Below are 21487 nucleotides of genomic sequence, written 5' to 3' on the forward strand. Positions count from 1 at the left end.
GTGGAAACAGGTATATCGAACCCCTTAATCAGTATTTTGTGGAAGCAGGTATATCGCAGGACTCAATCAATATTTGGTAGGAACAGGTATATCGAACCCCTTAATCAGTATTTTGCGGAAGCAGGTATATCGCAGGCCTCAATCAATATTTGGTGGGAACTAGGTATATCAAACCCCTTAATCAGTATTTGGTGGAAGCAGGTATATCGCAGGCCTCAATCAATTTTTGGCGGAAACAGGTATATTGAACCCCATAATCAGTATTTTGTGGAAGCAGATATATCGCATGCCTCAATCAATATTTGGTGGAAACAGGTATAAAGAACCCCTTAATCAGTATTTTGTCGAAGCAGGTATATCGCAGCCCTCAATAAGTATTTTGCGGAAGCAGGAATATCAAACCCTTTAATCAATATTTTGTGGAAGCAGGTATATCGCAGGCCTCAATCAGTATTTTGTGGAAGCAGGTATATCAAACCCCTTAATCAGTATTTTGTGGAAGCAGGTATATCTCAGGCCTCAATCAATATTTGGTGGAAGCAGGTATATCAAACCCCTTAATCAGTATGTGTGGAAGCAGGTATATTGCAGGTCTCAATCAATATTTGGTAAAAACAGGTATTTAGAACCCCTTAATCAGTATTTAGTGAATGCAGGTATATCGCAGGCCTCAATAAAAATGTGGTGGAAGCAGGTTTAGCGAACTCCTTAACCTGTTTGGGACATAGGGCGTACAGGTACACCCTGATGTCCTGGTACTTAAGGACACAGGGCGTACCTGTACGTCCTATGTATTTCCGATTACCGCCGCGCGGCGGGCGGTGATCGGAACTGGGTGCCTGCTCAAATCATTGAGCAGGCACCCGGGGACAATACGCAGGGGTGTCCCGTGACCCCTCCGTGTCAGCGATTGCCGCAAACCGCAAGTTAATTCAGACCTGCGGTTTGCGGCTTTTTATGGTGCGGGGCGGTGCCATCGGGTCACCGTGGGGCTGTAGAGGGGATCCGATGGCATGGAAAGCAGCGTAATGCCTTCCTTAGGCATCGGCGCTGCCTTCCTGTGACGAGCCTGTGAGATCTAGCCCCCTGGATCTCACAGGCCGGAATCTGTATGAGTAATACACACAGTATTACTCATACAGCCAATGCATTCCAATACAGAAGTATTGGAATGCATTGTAAAAGGGATTAGACCCCCAAAAGTTGAAGTCCCAAAAAGTTGAAGAAAAAGTTAGCCCCCCAAAAAATTTTAAGTTTAAAGTAAAAAATAAACAAAAACGCCCTTTCCCCCAAATAAAGTAAAAAAAATTGACATTTTAGGTAACGCCGCGTCCGTATCGACCGGCTCTATAAACATATCACATGACCTAACCTCTCAGATGAACACCTTAAAAAATAAAAACTGTGCTAAATAAACAATTTTTTTGTCACCTTACATCACAAAAAGTACAACAGTAAGCGATCAAAAAGGCGTATGCCCACCAAAATAGTACCAATCTAACCGTCACCTCATCCCGCAAAAAATGAGCCTACCTAAGACAATCGTCCAAAAAAATTAAAAACTATGGCTCAGAATATGGAAACACTAAAACATCATTTTTTTTGTTTTAAAAAAGCTGTTATTTTGTAAAACTTAAGTAAATTAAAAAAAGTATACATATTAGGTATCACCGTGTCCGTAATTACCTGCTCTATAAAAATATTACATGACCTAACCCCTCAGGTGAACACCTTAAAAATAAAAATATAAAAACGGTGTAAAAAAAGCCATTTTTTGTCACCTTACATCACAAAAAGTGCAATAGCAAGCGATCAAAAAGTCATCTGCACCCCAAAATAGTGCCAATCAAACCGTCATCTCATTCCGCCAAAAATGAGACCCTACCTAAGATAATCGCCCAAAAAGTTAAAAAAAAGATGTCTCTATTTATGTAAAATGTACATAAATAAAAAACGTACATAAATAAAACGTACATAAATAAAAAAAGTATACATATTAGGTATTGCCGCATCCGTAATAACCTGCTCTATAAAAATATCACATGACCTAACCCCTCAGATGAACACCGTAAAAATAAAAATAAAAACGGTGTAAAAAAAGCCATTTTTGGTCACCTTAAATCACAAAAAGTGTAATAGCAAGCGATCAAAAAGTCATACGCATCTCAAAAAAGTGCCAATCAAAGCGTCATCTCATCCCGCAAAATAATACCCTACCCAAGATAATCACCCAAAAACTAAAAACACTAGGGTTCTCAGACTATGGAAACACTAAAACATGATTTTTTTTGTTTAAAAAATGAAATCATTGTGTAAAACTTACATAAATAAAAAAAAGTATACATATTTGGTATCGCCACGTCCGTGACAACCTGATCTATAAAAATACCACATTATCTAACCCCTCAGGTGAACACCGTAAAAAATAAAATAAAAACGGTGTAAAAAAAGCAATTTTTTGTCACCTTACATCACAAAAAGTGTAATAGCAAGCGATCAAAAAGTCATACGCACCACAAAATAGTGCTAATAAAACTGTCATCTTAACCCGCAAAAATCATACCCTACCCAAGGTAATCTCCCAAAAACGGAAAAAATTATGGCTCTCAGACTATGGAAAACATGATTTTTTTTGCTTCAAAAATAAAATCATTGTGTAAAACTTACATAAAAAAAAAAGTATACATATTAGGTATCGCCGCATCCATGACAACCTGGTCTATAAAAATATCACATGACCTAACCTGTCAGATGAATGTTTTAAATAACAAAAAATAAAAACGGTGCCAAAACAGCTATTTCTTGTTATCTTGCCTCACAAAAAGTGTAATATAGAGCAACCAAAAATCATATGTACCCTAAAATAGTACCAACAATACTGCCACCCTATCCTATAGTTTCTAAAATGGGGCCACTTTTTTTGTGTTTCTACTCTAGGGGTGCATCAGGGGGGGGCTTCAAATGGGACATGGTGTCAAAAAAAACAGTCCAGCAAAATCTGCCTTCCAAAAACTGTATGGCATTCCTTTCCTTGCTGTGTGCCCATACAGCTGTTTGCGACCACATATGGGGTGTTTCTGTAAACTACAGAATCAGGGCCATAAATATTGAGTTTGGTTTGGCTGTTAACCCTTGCTTTGTAACTGGAAAAAAAAATATTAAAATGGAAAATCTGCCAAAAAAGTGAAATTTTGATATTTGTATCTCTATTTTCCATTAATTCTTGTGGAACACCTAAAGGGTTAACAACATTTGTAAAATCAATTTTGAATACCTTGAGGGGTGTTGTTTCTTAGATGGGGTCACTTTTATGGAGTTTCTACTCTAGGGGTGCATCAGGGGGGCTTCAAATGGGACATGGTGTCAAAAAAACCAGTCCAGCAAAATCTGCCTTCCAAAAACCGTATGGCATTCCTTTCCTTCTGCGCCCTGCCGTGTGCCCGTACAGCAGTTTATGAGCACATATGGGGTATTTCTGTAAACTACAGAATCAGGGCCATAAATATTGAGTTTGGTTTGGCTGTTCACCCTTGCTTTGTAACTGGAAAAAAATTATTAAAATGGAAAATCTGCCAAAAAAGTGAAATTTTTAAATTGTATCTCTATTTTCCATTAATTCTTGTGGAACACCTAAAGGGTTAACGATGTTTGTAAAATCAGTTTTGAATACCTTGAGGGGTGTAGTTTCTTAGATGGGGTCACTTTTATGGAGTTTCTACTCTAGGAGTGCATCAGGGGGGCTTCAAATGGGACATGGCGTAAAGAAAAACAGTCCAGCAAAATCTGCCTTCCAAAAACCGTATGGCATTCCTTTCTTTCTGCGCCCTGCCGTGTGCCCGTACAGTATTTTACGACCACATATGGGGTGTTTCTGTAAACTACAGAATCAGGGCCATAAATATTGAGTTTGGTTTGGCTGTTAACCCTTGCTTTGTAACTGGAAAAAAATTATTAAAATGGAAAATCTGCCAAAAAAGTGAAATTTTGAAATTGTATCTCTATTTTCCATAAATTTTTGTGGAACACTTAAAGGGTTTACAACGTTTGTAAAATCAGTTTTGAATACCTTGAGGGGTGTAGTTTCAAGAATAGGGTCATTTTTGGGTGGTTTCTATTATGTTAGCCTCGCAAAGTGACTTCAGACCTGAACTGGTCCCTAAAAATTTGGTTTTTTAAAATTTATGAAAGATTTCAAGATTTGCTTCTAAACTTCTAAGCCTTGTAACATCCCCAAAAAATAAAATATCATTCCCAAAATGATCCAAACATGAAGTAGACATATGGGGAATGTAAAGTAATAACTATTTTTGGAGGTATTACTATGTATTATAGAAATAGATAAATTGAAACTTAAAAATTTGCTAATTTTTCTAACTTTTTGGTGTATTTGGTATTTTTTTGTAAATAAAAATTATTTATTTTTTTTACTCCATTTTACAAGTGTCATGAAGTACAATATGTGACGAAAAAACTATCTCAGAATGGCCTTGATAAGTCAAAGCGTTTTAAAGTTATCACCACATAAAGCGACACTGGTCAGATTTGCAAAAAATGGCCTAGTCCTTAAGGTGAAAATGAGCCCGATCCCTTAGGGGTTAATTAGTATTTTGTGGAAGCAGGTATATCGCAGCCCTCAAGCAGTATTTTGTGAAAGCAGATATATCAAAACCCTTAGGGTCCATTCACACATCTGCAAATGAGTCCGCATCCGTTCCGTAATATCGGCAACGGGTGCGGACCCATTCATTCTCAATGGGACAGGAATGGATGCGGAGAGCACACTAGGTGCTCTCCACATCCTTATTTCCGAAGCTCGGCCCCGAACTTCCGGGCCGCGGCTCAGCAAAAAAATAGAACATGTCCTATTCTTGTCTGCAATTGCGGACAAGAATAGGCAGTTCTATGGGGGGTGCCGGCCGGGTGTATTGCAGATCCGCAATTTGCAGATCCGCAATAGACTATGGACGAGTGAATGGACTTTAAATCAGTATTTTGTGGAAGCAGATATATCGCAGGCCTCAATCAATATTTGGTGGAACCAGGTATATCAAACCCCTTAGGCTACTTTCCCACCTGCGTTCAGGTGTCCGCTCGTGAGCTCCGTTTGAAGGGGCTCACGAGCGGTCCTGAACGCAGCCGTCTGGCCCTAATGCATTCTCAGTGGAGGCGGATCCACTGAGAATGCATCCGCCTGCCAGCGCTCAGCCTCCGCTCCGCTCAGTGAGCGGACACCTGAACGCTGCTTGCAGCGTTCGGGTGTCCGCCTGGCCGTGCGGAGGCGAGCGGATCCGTCCAGACTTATAATGGAAGTCAATGGGGACGGATCCGCTTGAAGATGACACCATATGGCTCAATCTTCAAGCGGATCCGTTCCCCATTGACTTTCAATGTAAAGTCTGAACGGATCCGCTCAGGCTACTTTCACACTTAGAAAATTTTCTAAGTTATAATGCAGACGGATCCGTTCTGAACGGATGCGAACGTCTGCATTATAGGAGCGGATCCGTCTGATGAAACATCAGACGGATCCGCTCCGAACGCTAGTGTGAAAGTAGCCTTAATCAGTATTTTGTGGAAGCAGGTATATCGCACCCCTCTATCAATATTTGGTGGAAACAGGTATTTTGTGGAAGCAGGTATCTCGCAGGCCTCAATCAATATTAGGTGGAAACAGGTATATCGAAACCCTTAATCAGTATTTTGTGGAAGCAGGTATATTGCAGGCCTCAATCAATATTTGGTGGAATTAGGTATATTGAAACCTTTAATCAGTATTTTGTGGAAGCAGGTATCACGCAGGCCTCAATCAATATTTGGTGGAAACAGGTGTATCGAACCTCTTAATCAGTATTTTGTGGAAGCAGGTATAGCAAACCCCTTAATCAGCATTTTATGGAAGCAAATATACCGTAGCCCTTAATCAGTATTTAGTGGAAGCAGGTATATCGCAGGCCTCAATCACGATTTGGTGGAAACAGGTATATCGAACCCCTTAATCAGTATTTTGTGGAAGCAGGTATCTCGCAAGCCTCAATCAATATTTGGTGGAAACAGGTGTATCGAACCCTTAATCAATATTTTGTGGAAGCAGGTATATCACAGCCCTCAATCAATATTTGGTGGAAGCAGGTATATCAAACCCCTTAATTAGTGTTTTGTGGAAGCAGGTATATCGCACCTCTCAATTAATATTTGGTGAAAGCAGGTATATTGAACCCCTTAATCAGTATTTTGTGGAAGCAGGTATATCACACCCCTCAATTATTATTTTTTTTTGCCACAGCAGTTTTATCACATCACCCTGTTTATTTGGGGCAACAGGTATATCACAGCCCTCAATCAGTATTTTGTGGAAGAAGGTATATCACAGCCCTCAATCAATATTTGGTGGAAGCAGGTATATCAAACCCCTTAATTAGTGTTTTGTGGAAGCAGGTATATCGCACCTCTCAATTAATATTTGGTGAAAGCAGGTATATCGAACCCCTTAATCAGTATTTTGTGGAAGCAGGTATATCACACCCCTCAATCAGTTTATTTGGGGGCATCAGGTATATCACACCAGTTTCAATTAGTTGTTCCAATAGAATTTGTCCCTCTATATAGCTGCGGTATCGCAGCAGAACCACACACAACTGCTGCACAATACAAATGCTCTATAATATACTTTCTGTGTTAGAAAGTATATTATAAGTATATCACACCCCTCAGTATATCACTCCTATCGATAGCACACCTATACCAGTCCTTAAAAGGACTTTTGTGGCCCTGTTAGCTAGCGTTTGGTGTCCCTAACAGCCTGTCACTGCTCCACAAAGCAACCTCTTCCTACACTGGCAAAACATAGAATGTAAAATGGCTGCCAGATCGGGTTCTTTGATAGGGTGGGGGTGGGTCCATTTGCTGAAACGTTTTAATTAGCTGTCCTGTTCCACCTGATGGATGTGTCATGAGTCAAAGTTCGGCGCAATGCAAAAGAATATGGCGCCAGCGGACATCGCCATATGTACACATGTTCATCGAACCGCGGACGCACAAATTTCGCTGCGAAAGGACCGCCGGGCAAACTGCAAGGCTATCTCTAATAATTACCCTAAGGGGTATTAAAGGCTGTTTTCCCCTCATCCCCCTACTTAATTCGAATAAGATTATAGGCCCCCCTGAGATCAAGTTTAGTTAACCAGTGAGCTCCAAGAACTTGATTAAACAGGTCTGGGATTAGAGGCAAAGAGTACTGGTTCTTGACAGTAATCTTATTTAACGCTCTATAATCAATACATGGTCTCAGTCCAACATCCTTTTTTTCAACGAAGAAAAAACCCGCCCCAATAGGAGACATCGAGGGTCTAGTATGTCCTTTTTGTAAGCTCTCCTTCAAGTAATCCCTCATAGACTTACGTTCCAGACCGGACAATTATAAATACGACCCCTAGGGTACTTAGACCCCGGAACAAGATTGATGGCACAATCATATGGTCTATGAGGGGGAAGAAAATCAGCTTTGGACATGGAAAAAACATCAGCTAAGTCATTGATATATGTGGGAAGAGTTTTTAACTTCATAGTGACTCCAGCCTGAATAATAAGTAGACAGCATGAATCACTTTTTAACCCCTATTTCTCACATTCACCCGTGGACCAGTTGATGACTAGGTTATGAACTTGGAGCCAAGGCATGCCAAGAACTATATCCACGGGTAGATTCTTTAAAATCAAAAAGAATAACACTCTGTATGAAGGGCCCCCACAGTCAAGGTCACCTCAGGGGTACAATACTGTTCCGTCCACCAAGGGAGTGGAGTCAATAGCAATAATTTGAATGGGGTAAGCAAGAGACAAAATGGGCACACCAAGGGACAGAGCAAAATTATGGTCAATAAAATTAGAAGAGGACCCATAATCAATAAATGCCTTCCCAGAACCCTTACAAGTGCCAAAAGAAATAACCACAGGTAACAATAATTTCTCTTTAACCACCTTGGGGAGTACCTTATCCTTCTGGGCGTCAGGACGCAGAAATCTCCTGAAGGGAGGGATTTTAGGACATTGCCGTAACCAGTGATCCGATTCTCCGCAATAAAAGCAGGCACCCCTCTGACGTCTTTGAAACCTCATGGTCATTCCAAGCTGCATGGGCCCTTCTAGACAATCCTCCAATTTGACTTTCAAGGGTGAGGAGTCAGGTTTAGCTACCACCTGTGGAAACGTCAGTTGTTCTCTTTGTCTTTCCCTTATTCATCGGTCCAGTCTAACAGCTAAAGTCATAGTCTATTCTAAGGTGTCGGGGACGGGATAGCTGACCAACATATCCTTCAAGCCCTACCGTGAGCTGACATTTAAGCGCTGGATCGTTCCAGCCAGAGGAAACGCACCAATTCCGGAATTTGGTGCAGTGTTCCTCCACAGGTCTGTCTCCCTGGCTAAGAGACTTTAATTGAGACTCTGCCACAGCCGACCTATCGGGTTCGACATAGAGTACACTTAAGGAAAAAATGCTTCAACAGTAGCTAGGCAAGGGGAATCCGTGGGAAGCAAGTAAGCCCACTCTTGTGGGTCTCCTTGCAACAAAGAGATAATAATACCTACTCTTTGTTGTTCGGAACTCGATGAGTGTGGGCGCAGACGGAAATAAAGCTTACAGCTCTCCTTAAATGTCAGAAACTGCTTACGATCCCCAGAAAAACGATCCGGCAACTTAACATGAGGTTCAATATTCTGAAGGGAGAAGGCCGCTATAGGTGGTGTCTGAAGCAACTCCTGTTGCTGTAGCCTCTCTGCTATTTCCTGCACAATTTGGGCGAGATTATGTACATGATCTGTAAGGACTCGCATAGGGTCCATGGTTTAGGTAAGGCCTGTGATTCTGTCACGAAAAGGTAGGCATAAGTGCAGCTCTAAACTCCACCCACTCCTCTATCCATACCTACTTGCACGGTCCGTCCTAACCGATGGGGTTCAACTGGGTGCCAGTCCCTAACTTATGTATGTGCAGGGGCCTAAAGGAAGGAAATAACAGGGGAAGAAAACAAAAGACAAAGACAGAACAAGCAGAAGCGCAAAGTTTCCCAGGCTGGGAAAGTACCACAACAGGGACAACTGGAAGCCGAGGTAAAGAGCCAGGAGGTAACACAGGCACAAAGGGTTAATACAAAAACAAAGTCAATACAAGCCGAGGTCAGGAGCACATCAGTACAAGAGATAACACCAGGTCAAGGTCAAATACAAGCCGAAGTCAAACAAAAGAAGTCACACATGCAGAGAATGCTAGTGAGGTAAGAAGACCAATCACAGGCAACCTGTGGACAGCAGGTCACCTATTTAAATAGGTCTAATTGATGGGTCACGTGACGTGGCCACCGTCACATGACCCATGTCCATCAGATCTAAACACCTGAGCACCGACTCATTGCCATCGCCGCTCAGTTCCCCCCTGCTTGTTGTCTAGGGGATGAAGACCGCTGGCCACGCTGATGAGGCATGCACGCCTGGTCCTCTCTGCCTCCTTGTTACTTTGGAGACGAGGACCCTGGTCACATCCTCGCTCTTCCTTAGGGATAGGATGCCTGCGACGCTGCAGGGAATGGGCGTCGCCGGATCCCCGTTACAGGCTCATTTGCATATATTAAAACATCATTTTTCTCAGCAATGCAGGCACATATGAACATGGGACCAACACAGATGCCTTCAACTGCCAAGCACACATGTAACAGGTCAGCCAGTTTCATAGGTACAAATCTGCTGACAGATGCCCCTTAATTATTATCCAAGTCATCTCTCAAAGCCTGTTTAAAAGGCCAAACATTGGCATAAAGGATAACTGCCTTACATCTGGTGGCATTAGAGGCAGAGATTTCTAAGAGCTCATATGCACACTCTGTCCACCATTTCCTATTCCCCTACATGGTGGATGACAGGCTGCTGGGAGGGTGGAGCACTTCTCTCATGAATACATTGGACTCCTAACTAAGAGTCCACTGTATTCTTTGATAAATCCTATTAGCAAGGATGAGTGAACCTGTGAAAGTTTGGGTTGGCCTAAACTTCAGGTCAAAGTTCTTGTTGAACTCAGACTCAAACCCCATTGAAGTCAATGGGGACTCGAACTTCACTTTATTATTTTCCATTGTAAAGACGTTATATCAGAAAATAAGACGGAATTCAAAAGGGAATCCTTTAGAGGCATTCCAATTTGCATTCCATCATAATAGATCCATTATGCCGCCGATAGACTTCTGTTATGACGGAATGCAAAACGGAATGCCTCTTAAAGGCTTCATATTAGAAGTCTATGGGCAGGAATACTGCATAACGGAAACCAGGACGGATTCGTTATGCTCCCATAGCCTTCTATTATGACGAAATGCAAAATGGAATGCTCCTAAAGGTTTCCCTTTTGCATTCCATCTTAAGAATTACCGTATTTTTTGCTTTATAAGCCGCACTTCTTTTCCCCTAAAAGTAGGGGGAAATGGCTGTGCGTCTTATAAAGCGAATACTAGTGAGCGATTCCATTATGGAAGCGCTAACTTGTATTGTTAAGGTGCCGGGAGTAGGAAGTGAAGCGCAGCAAGCGCTTGTAATACTCACCCTCCTGGTCTTCATTGCTGGGGCCAGCGCTGCACTGTCCTGACACCATACAGCGTCAGGATGTAGTGCGTGCACTATGACCTGATGCTGCACGCAGTCAGGCCGGAGAAGACAAGGGAGCGCGACTTCTAAAGAGACAGCCAGACCGGGAGCCACAGCGCAGGAGAGGTAAGAGAAGTTGTTTTTTTTAGTCTGATGGGGGTCTGAAAGAAAAGGGCTGATGGCGGTCTGATGGGGTCTAAAAGAAAAGGCCTGATCTGAGGTCTGATGGGGGTCTTAAAGAACAGGGCTGACCTGAGGTGTGATGGGGGTCTGAAAGAATAGCGCTGATCTGAGGTCTGATGGGGGTCTGAAAGAAAAGGGCTGATGGGGGTCTGATCCGGGTCTAAAAGAAAAGGGCTGTTCTGAGGTCTGATGGTGTCTGAAAAAAAAGGGCTGTTCTGAGGTCTGTTGGGGGTCTGACATGGAGGGCTGATATGGGGGTCTGATGTGATGTCCTGATATTTATGGGGTTCTGATCTGAGGATCTGATATCAGGTCTGATGAAAAATATTTTTTTCTTATTTTCCTCCTCTAAAATCTGGTGTAGTTTTATCATCGGGTGCGTCTTATAAAGCAAAAAATACGGTATGTTATTTTCCAATATAACCATGTTACAAAGGAAAATAATAAAGTAATTCATAAATCGCCGGAACCCCGAACTCAGGCTTCAGTGAAAAAGTCTGGGTACCCGAACTCGCAAAGTTCGGTACAAACCCGAACTTTGCAGTTCGCTCATCCCTACTGATTAGCCAAACAGACCAAAACATTTTTGTGCTGTTTTGGCTAACATTGGAACAAACCTGTAGCTGTAATATGCTACGCACATTTAGATGACAGATCAGCTTTTACACCATGTGCTCTATTGAACACTGTTACTCTCAGCCACAAGATTAAAATGCATTCTTATGTAAAACACTGATAAGTTTTAACCAACAGTCAATACAATTCGGGAAGCTGTTGTGGCTGGATTTCCCACAGCGCTGAAGTTTACCTATTAGCATTTTAAATCAATACCGACAACACTATTTGTCTGGCAGGAATGCCTAGTGAGGAACTATCAATGATCATAAGACTGTGATTTGAATTGTAATGCAATTATATGTCACTCTCTTCCACTGCCGATATCAACATAATGTAGTCATTCAGTACAGCAAACGGATGGTCATGATTCCATTTCTTGACCTTTTCTTTTTTCCCCTCTTAGCTTCTCGAGGAACGTTGCTGTCTGTCTTAATTCACTGGTTGCATTTAATTCCTACAAATATGAAGAATCATTTTTATTATTTATTATTAAAGCGCCATTTATTCCATAGCGCTGTACATATGAAAAGGGGTATACATACATAATACAAACAATTGCACTAAGCATGAACAAGACGAGTTACAAACTGGTACAGAAGGAGAGAGGGCCCTGCCCGAGAGGGCTTACTATCTACATGGTATGAAAGAAGGACACAGTAGGAGAGGGTAAAGTTGGTCATGGCGGTATAGAGGCAGCAAGGTCACTGGTTGTAACTTGTAGGCTTGTCTAAAGAGGTGGGTTTTTAGGTCTCTTTTGAAGGATTCGACTGTAGGTGACAGTCTGATATGTTGGGGTAGAGAGTTCCAGAGTGTGGTGGATGCACGGGAAAAATCTTGTAGGCGATTGTGAGAAGAGGTGAAAAGAGGAGAGGAGAGAAGGAGGTCTTGTGAGGATCGGAGATTGCGCGTGGTAACGTATCGGGAAAGTAGCTCAGAGATGTAGGGAGGGGATAGGTCGTGGACAGGCTTGTATGTATTTGTTAGTATTTTGAACTGAATTTGCTGGGCAATGAGAAGCCAGTGAATGAATTGGCCAGAGGATAGAGGCAGAGGAGTAACAGGGTGAGAAGTGGATTTGTCGGGCAGCAGAGTTGAGGATAGATTGGAGGAGTGCGAGAGTGCTAGATGGAAGGCCACAGAGGAGAATGTTGCAGTAGTCTATGCGAGAGATGATGAGGGCATGTACAAGCATTTTCGCAGACTCAAAGTTGAGGAAAGCGCAGATGCGGAAGATGTTTTTGAGTTGGAGGCGGCAGGTGGTGGAAAGGGCTTGGATGTGTGGTCGGAAGGAGACGGCAGAATCCAAGGTCACTCCAAGGCAGCAGACTTGGTTGACCGGGAAGAGTGTGCAGCCATTGATCGTAATTGGGACACCAACAGAGAGGGAATGAGACGAGGAGGAGGTGTGAGAGTGGGAGACGCTACATGTCCGCTCTGTGAGGGCCAGGTCAGTGATGCCAAGAGATAAGAGAATTTGTAACAGAAGGGAGTGGTCGACAGTGTCAAAGGCAGAGGACAGGCCAAGGAGAAAAATAAATTCAATTAAAGTAATTTCATGTGATGTTCATCATGGTCAGAAGTGATTCCCTATATCCCCTGTACTGAGGTCACTTTTCTGGTCAAATTTCATGAGCATTCCTCTCCTATTTTGGGACATTCCTTGATCTGAACATTTCCATGCTACCCCTCCTTGAAATATATGCCATTTCAACTGCTTCTTAGCTCGCCTCACTGTCTCTGGAGGGTGCCTGTTTCACATACTGGGCGGCAGACGTTAAGTAGCAGAACAGCAAATCAGTGTCTACTTGGTGTGTGAAGACAAGTGTCACGGAACCATGAACCAGACGTACAACAAGAGATAAGTGAAAATAAGAAGGCTTTATTAAAAATAAAGCTGTAAAGCAAAAAGTCCAAACGGATGGTGAAACCGAGCAGAGTCTTTGCGAAGCCAGAGGTCAGGAACCAGAAGGGTAGTCAGACGAAGCCAGGATCAGGAACCAGCAGGGTAGTCAGACGAAGCCAGGATCAGGAACCAGCAGGGTAGTCAGACGAAGCCAGGATCAGGAACCAGCAGGGTAGTCAGACGAGGCCAGGATCAGGAACCAGAAGCAGCAGCAGTCTTAGAAGCATGTGAACACAAGAGGACCAAGCAAGGAACTGAAGCCACAGACCTCCTATATATATGAGCTAGGCATCCAGCTCCTCCCAGGGGAAGGAGGAGCCGCAGGGTGGAAGGCTACAAGAAACCCAGGACCCAAGATGGCCACCAGCACATGTCAAACGAAGGAGAGCAGCAAGCAGGTAAGACCATGACAGTACCTCCCCCTCAAGGGCCCCTCCTCCGCGAAGCACAAAACGGTTTCTGAGGGAAGCGTGCGTGGAAGGCTCGGAGCAAGGCAGGAGCATGGACATCTGCGGAGGGAACCCAGGAACGCTCCTCTGGACCATAACCACGCCAATGGACCAAAAACTGCAACCGACCGCGGACCAGGCGTGAGTCCAGGATATTGCTCACCTCATATTCCTCACGATTGCCCACTTGGACCGGACGAGGCCGAGGAACCGAGGAAGTGAAACGATTACACACCAGTGGCTTCAACAGGGAGACATGAAACACGTTGGAGATCCGCATGCCAGGAGGAAGCGCAAGGGCATAGGCTACCGGGTTTACCCTGCGAAGCACTCGGAAGGGACCAACAAAGCGAGGCGCCAGCTTGGGAGTGGGCACTCGAAGGTTGAGGTTGCGGGTGGACAACCATACACGGTCTCCGACCTGGTAGGAAGGAGCAGGCGCTCGTCTGCGATCAGCCTGGAATCTCTGGCGCTGCGCAGAGACCTCAAGGGACTTCTGGATCTGTACCCAAGAAGCACGTAGGACGGAAAGGTGATCCTCCCCAGCCGGAATATCCTGGGGAGAGAATACCTCCGGTAACACGGCAGGTTGGAACCCATAATTGGCCATGAAGGGAGACGTCCCAGAGGAAGAGTTCACCGCCGTGTTCCTGGCAAACTCAGCCCAAGGCAGGAGGTCAACCCAATTGTCTTGGTGATCGGAGACATAGCAACGAAGGAATTGCTCCAAGGCCTGATTGGATCGTTCTGCGGCCCCATTGGACTGAGGGTGGTAGGCCGAGGAGAAGGAGAGATGAATCCCCAACTGGGAGCAAAAGGCGCGCCAGAACCTGGACACAAACTGACTCCCCCGATCCGACACAATCTCCTTAGGCAAACCGTGCAACCGGAAGACCTCCCTGGCAAAAATCGTGGCCAACTCTTGTGCAGAGGGTAACTTCTTGAGAGGAACACAGTGGCACATTTTGGAAAACCGATCCACAATCATGAGAATGACCGTATGGCCTCGGGATGCAGGGAGGTCCACAATGAAATCCATCCCCAGGTGTGACCATGGGCGCTCCCCGGTGGCTATGGGTTGCAGAAGGCCCAACGGAAGGTGCCGAGGGGACTTACTCTGGGCACAAACGGAGCATGCCGCTACATATGCGGCGATGTCGGAACGTAGGGAAGGCCACCAGAACAGACGTGAAACAGCCCAGGACAGCTGATTCTTTCCAGGATGCCCCGCGGTCTTGGAGTTATGGTAGGTTCGCAACAACCGAGTGCGCAACTCCTCAGGCACAAAACATCTGCCGTTGGGTCTCCCAGAGGGAGCACCAGATTGAGCCGCCAAAATCTGCTCACCCAGGGGAGAGGTCAGGCTGGTGCGAATGGCGGCCAGGATCTGATTCGGAGGTATGACCGAAGTCGGAATCGACTCCTCCCTGGACAGCTCGGAGTACTGCCGTGATAAGGCATCCGCCCTGATGTTCTTGGAACCGGGTAGGTAGGAGACCACGTAATTAAAACGTGACAAGAACAGAGCCCATCTGGCCTGACGTGGTGTCAATCTCTTGGCCTCAGAAAGGTAGGTCAGATTCTTGTGGTCCGTCAGGATGAGAACCGGAACCACCGAACCCTCGAGCAAGTGCCTCCATTCTTTAAGGGCCTGCACGATGGCCAATAACTCCCTGTCACCAATCTGATAGTTGCACTCCGCGGAAGACAGTTTCCGGGAGTAAAACCCACAAGGAAGCAGAGGACCCTCTGGTGTTCTACGCTGAGACAGAAGGGCGCCTACTCCCGTCTCAGACGCGTCCACCTCGAGGACAAAGGGCAACCCAGGGTTGGGATGCGACAGAATCGGAGCCGACACAAAGGCGGACTTTAGGGCCTCAAAAGCTCGGATGGCCTCGAGCGGCCAGACCTGGGAATTACTGCCCTTCCTGGTCAGATCCGTGAGAGGCTTGGCCAGCATGGAAAAGTCCCTGATGAACTTCCGATAATAATTGGCGAAGCCCAAAAAGCGCTGCAGGGAACGAAGACCACTGGGCTGGGGCCACTGTAAGACAGCCGAAACCTTCTCAGGATCCATGGAGAACCCCTCAGCGGAAATGATGTAACCTAAGAAGGTTACCTGGGATCGGTGAAATTCGCATTTCTCAAGCTTACCGAACAGCTTGTTCTCTCGTAACCGTTGCAACACTCGTCTGACATCCAGAATGTGGGCCTCCATGGATTCAGAATATACCAAGATGTCATCCAAATAGACTACCACACACTGCTGCAACAGGTCACGGAAAACATCGTTGATGAATTCCTGAAAGACTGCGGGCGCATTGCACAACCCAAAGGGCATAACCAAGGATTCGTAATGACCGGTCCTGGTGTTAAACGCGGTCTTCCACTCATCGCCCGCCTTGATCCTTACCAGGTTATATGCCGCCCTCAGGTCGAGTTTGGTAAAGACCGTGGCCCCTTTAAGGCGATCGAACAGCTCGGAGATCAAGGGTATCGGGTAAGCGTTCTTGATCGTGATGCGATTGAGACCCCTGTAATCGATGCAAGGCCTCAACTCACCGCCCTTCTTTTTCACAAAGAAAAATCCAGCCCCTGCCGGGGACGAAGATTTGCGAATGTGTCCGCGTGAAAGCGCCTCCCTCACGTACTCCTCCATGGCCTCATTCTCCGCTACCGACAGTGGATAGACTTTGCCACGAGGAGGAACGGCACCAGATTGTAACTCTATGGCACAATCGTATGGGCGGTGCGGAGGTAGGGCAACCGCGCGCACCTTATCGAATACATCCCGGTACTCCTCGTATTCAGGAGGCAACAGAGAGTCCGAGGAAGTACACAGCAACTTGACAGACCCATGGATGCAACTAGCCCCACACTGCGGTGACCACGAGAGGATCTCGACCGATCTCCAATCGAAAGTCGGATTATGCTTCTGGAGCCAGGGGTACCCCAAGACCACCGAGTAGTGTGGAGACGAAATAACCTGGAGGCAGACCGACTCTCTGTGAACGGCACCAATGGCTATTCCCACTGGAAGGGTCTCATGAGTCACGTGTGGCGGCAGAAGGGGTCTGCCGTCTATCGCCTCAAGAGCCAGTGGGGAACCTCGAGCCTGCAGAGGAATGGAATTGGCGGCAGCGAACACACTATCAATGAACAAACCACCAGCACCAGAGTCCACCAACGCCTGGGTCGTCACCGAGCCCCCGACCCAGGAAAGGACAACAGTGATCAGTGGTTTGTCAACACGGGAAACCGGGGACGAGGAGACTCCACCCAAGATCTGCCCCCGACAGGATCTCAGGGTACGAGCGTTTCCCGGACGGTTCGGACATGCCAACCGAAAATGCCCACCGAGACCACAGTACATGCATCGGCCCTCGCGTCTCCGGAGTGCCCTCTCCCCCTCGGACAGGCGAGCAAACCCCAGCTGCATGGGTTCACCCCCAGACAAGTCATCCCCAGGAGGCGTGGGAGGAGAGGGAGGCACGGGTGGGACAGCAAACGTAGGCACCAATCTGTTAGAAGACCTCCGCAGGTTCTCCTTAAAGGAAGGTCTCTCCCTGAGTCTGGTGTCAATCAAAATCAGGAAAGAAATAAGAGACTCGAGCTCAACTGGTAGGTCCTTAGCTGCAACCTCATCCTTCAAGGCATCCGAGAGACCATGAGAGAAAGCAGCGACCAGAGCCTCATTATTCCAGCCCACCTCTGCTGCCAGGGTACGAAACTCAATGGCGTATTCAGCTACGGATCGTGAACCCTGTCTGATGGACATAAGGAGCTTCGCAGCAGAGGCAGCACGAGCCGGCACATCGAATACCTTCCGAAGAGAAGCAACAAAACCGGAAAACTCGGCAACCACCGGATTGTTGTTCTCCCATAAAGGGCTGGCCCAGGCCAAGGCCTTGTCCGAGAGCAGCGAGATCAAGAAGCCCACCTTTGATCTCTCAGTAGGAAAGGCATGTGGCAGCAACTCGAAATAAATGCCCACCTGGTTAAGGAAACCTCGGCACTGAGTTGGCTCTCCCCCAAAGCGCTGTGGAAGAGGGGCAGAACCGGTCATACCCCGAAACACCGCAGGCGCAACAACAGGTGTCGGGGTAGACTCTGGCGCAACAACCGGAGCGGCAGTAGGAGCGAGCCCAGGAGCGACAACCGACCCATCGGCAACGGGAGCGAAATGAGCCGTGCGTTCAAGCAGGGTTTGCAACGCCACAGCGAACCGACCCAACAGGTGATCCTGCTGATCAAGTCTGGCAACCAGCGTGGGTAGCGAGGATGGCCCTGTACCGTCAGAATTCATGGCTTGGTCCTAATGTCACGGAACCATGAACCAGACGTACAACAAGAGATAAGTGAAAATAAGAAGGCTTTATTAAAAATAAAGCTGTAAAGCAAAAAGTCCAAACGGATGGTGAAACCGAGCAGAGTCTTTGCGAAGCCAGAGGTCAGGAACCAGAAGGGTAGTCAGACGAAGCCAGGATCAGGAACCAGCAGGGTAGTCAGACGAAGCCAGGATCAGGAACCAGCAGGGTAGTCAGACGAAGCCAGGATCAGGAACCAGCAGGGTAGTCAGACGAGGCCAGGATCAGGAACCAGAAGCAGCAGCAGTCTTAGAAGCATGTGAACACAAGAGGACCAAGCAAGGAACTGAAGCCACAGACCTCCTATATATATGAGCTAGGCATCCAGCTCCTCCCAGGGGAAGGAGGAGCCGCAGGGTGGAAGGCTACAAGAAACCCAGGACCCAAGATGGCCACCAGCACATGTCAAACGAAGGAGAGCAGCAAGCAGGTAAGACCATGACAACAAGGAGTATTTATAGCCCAGCTTTATAATAGAGGCACATGCACCTGCAAATCAAGGAAATGTCTCTGAGCAAGAGAGCATGGATATGAATGACTGGAACAGTAGTCCTTTACATAGTAATCCTAACTACAGGAAGCCCTGGTGCCATAAAAACAACTGAGCTGCACAGAGCAAATGAAAATGAGAAACAAATACTTATTTATGTACTATGGTGGCATCATCTGGTGAGAATTTAGAAAGACATGCTTTTCTGTATTTTTATAAGCTTGAAAAACACCATTAAGCAAGGCTTAGTGTTTTTTTCCAAGGTTACGTTCATGGTTGTTTTTATGCTTTTGCTTTATGTTCGCGTATATGCTGAGAATGATCCAAAGTAGAACATAATGGACATTTTTCTTTTCTTGATCAGACCAACTATACAATTGTTTGGCATTAAATTGAATCCTGTTCCATTACTTTATGTTATGTATCTTTCCTTTCAATAAAGAACGAGTTATTTCTTCTTCAGAGCTGCATTTGCGAGACATATATTGCATTCTTGCTGATTTGTTAATGCTCAGTCTATCATACTCTTAATGCATGCCTTAACATCCGCATCTTGAAATAGCCCTGTAATCCCATTTCCTTCTTGTGCCCTTTTCTTGGTGTTGAATGATGAGATTGGTATGGTGTCTGTCATTATAGATAAGGAGATCATACGTGTAAAATAACATGAAGAATTGCCAAAAGCTCTTCGCTTAGAGATAAAGTTTCATATTCTATTTTCCATCCCTTTCTTCCTTGTTTAGTCATTTGTCATACCACCAAGGCCTTGGGGCATAACTTGAAGCTCTTGGACCCCAATGTAAAATACGTAACAAGTCCCTCCTTTACCATGCGCCATTTATAATACTGGTTTCATCTTTGGTGGCAGGGGGACATTTGCCCCCCTCATTTACTAAAAAGTGGATGTGAATTCTACCCCTTATAGCTAAGCTCCTTGCTAAAGTCCTTGTCTTATCTTATTTTTTTTTCTAAAACCCGCTTTAGCGCTTTTTTTCACTAGGGAATTTGGACATGTAATCTCCTGATCACTGAAACTGCTGTATTGCTGTGCATTATGTCTGTAAGGCCGAATGCACACGGCCGTGTTCCGCGGCCGTGAGCGGTCCGTGGTAACACGGCCCTGGATTCCTGCTGAGAGCAGGAGCGCACGGCTTCTTTGGTTGCTATGACGCCGTGTGCTTCGTGCCGCCGCTGCACTACAGTAATACACTCGTATGATCTATCTGACAATCAACCTATTAGGCCCTGCCTCTGACTTCTGTGCATGGCAAAACTGGGGGTCATTGCTAGACACCTGATGTCTGGCAAAGAGGTGGCACCAGAATACACTATAGAAAGAAGGTAAGACAGTGGAGAGAGTGCAATGCTCTGAGCAATGTTCTTCTGGAAAAAACTGAATCCTGGCATTCACAGCGTCCACCATTATAGCAGACCTTCGTAGTAATGGTATTCCCTAAAAGTGGATCATGCACCCTGACACGCTATCAAGACTGTTAAGGAATGTTTTGAGGAACATGACATTGAGTTCAAGGTTGGACTTTGATTTTGGCATAAATTAGCTCAGAAAAGATCTCAACAGAGTTCAGAGAGGTGTCGGAGAATGAGCTGTCAAGCAGAAAGTGTGACGGATTTATCACAGAACAGCTTTCTGCAGCTGCTATATAACGTGAAATATAGTGGCTGCAGAAGCCAAACAGTGCAAAATTTTTACTAAAAACCTATTGCAAAAATATTTATTAGACCCAAACATGTAAACCAGTAATTTAAAAAATGGTTTTTAATATAGCTTTGAAAAATGGATTTTCTAGGCATTTCAGTGGCTCAATTTTACTGCAACAAAAGGATCACTACATTGCCCTATGAGTTTCATGGACTATAACAGTCCTCAGAGATGACAACTACTCTGCAACACTGGGTCCCCTTTCAGATGTGTCCACTTACACCTGCCGATTTTTCGTATGAACACTCGTTAGAGATCATCTGGTTGTCTAATACTGCCACCAATTGCCCGTTGAACGAGCAAGCTCGTTCATGGAGCAATCCAAATCTTTTGATCGGTTAAAAAAATCATTGTTTGCAGGTGGCAGATCATGGTGTCTAATCACAATCTGCTGCCGGCAAACAATTATTCAGCATAGGGAAGAGTGATGGTATAACTATTGCCGCTGCCTATACTGAGGAGGAAATTGCTGCATGTAATAGCAGCAGTCTCCTCCACTAGCGAGCAGGCGATTGCCGAGAAGGAACACTTGTTAAATCGGGCTGTGTAATACAGCCTTTACTTTAAGGCCTCTTGCACACGAATGTTGTGCATCCATTCCGTGCATTGGGGACCGCAATTTGTGGTCCCCAATGCACAGGCAACGTCCATACGGTGGCCGGAACAGATCGAGACCCATTCAACTTGAATGGGTCCGTGATCCGTCCGCACCGCAAAAAAATTGAATACGTTCGTAGCGCTTCCGTGGGGTTCCTATCCGTGCTTCCGCTCTGCAACTCCGTGATTGCGGACCCATTCAAGTGATGCAGAGTGCACACGGGCCAGTGCCCGTGTACTGCGAACCCAGCGTGTGCAAGAGGCCTAACTCTTATCCCGTTAAGGACACCAATTTCTCATGAGAACAGTTCAGTGCAGTATCATGACCAGCAACAACAACGGAAGTCTGCAATTCAAAGCGCAACCACTAGGCGATCTTACATATACACGTCTAGGAGAGACACCTCATGACACAATATTGCGGAACCATGTTGTTTTGAAAAGCTAGTCATGTCAAGACATACAGTAAGTAAATGGAAAGAGGGCGATTTTACTAGACATACCTTTTACTATTATTGTAGGAACCTAACA

The sequence above is a fragment of the Bufo bufo genome, chromosome 7 (genome assembly GCF_905171765.1).
Source record: "Bufo bufo chromosome 7, aBufBuf1.1, whole genome shotgun sequence".
Classification (NCBI taxonomy): Eukaryota; Metazoa; Chordata; class Amphibia; order Anura; family Bufonidae; genus Bufo; species Bufo bufo.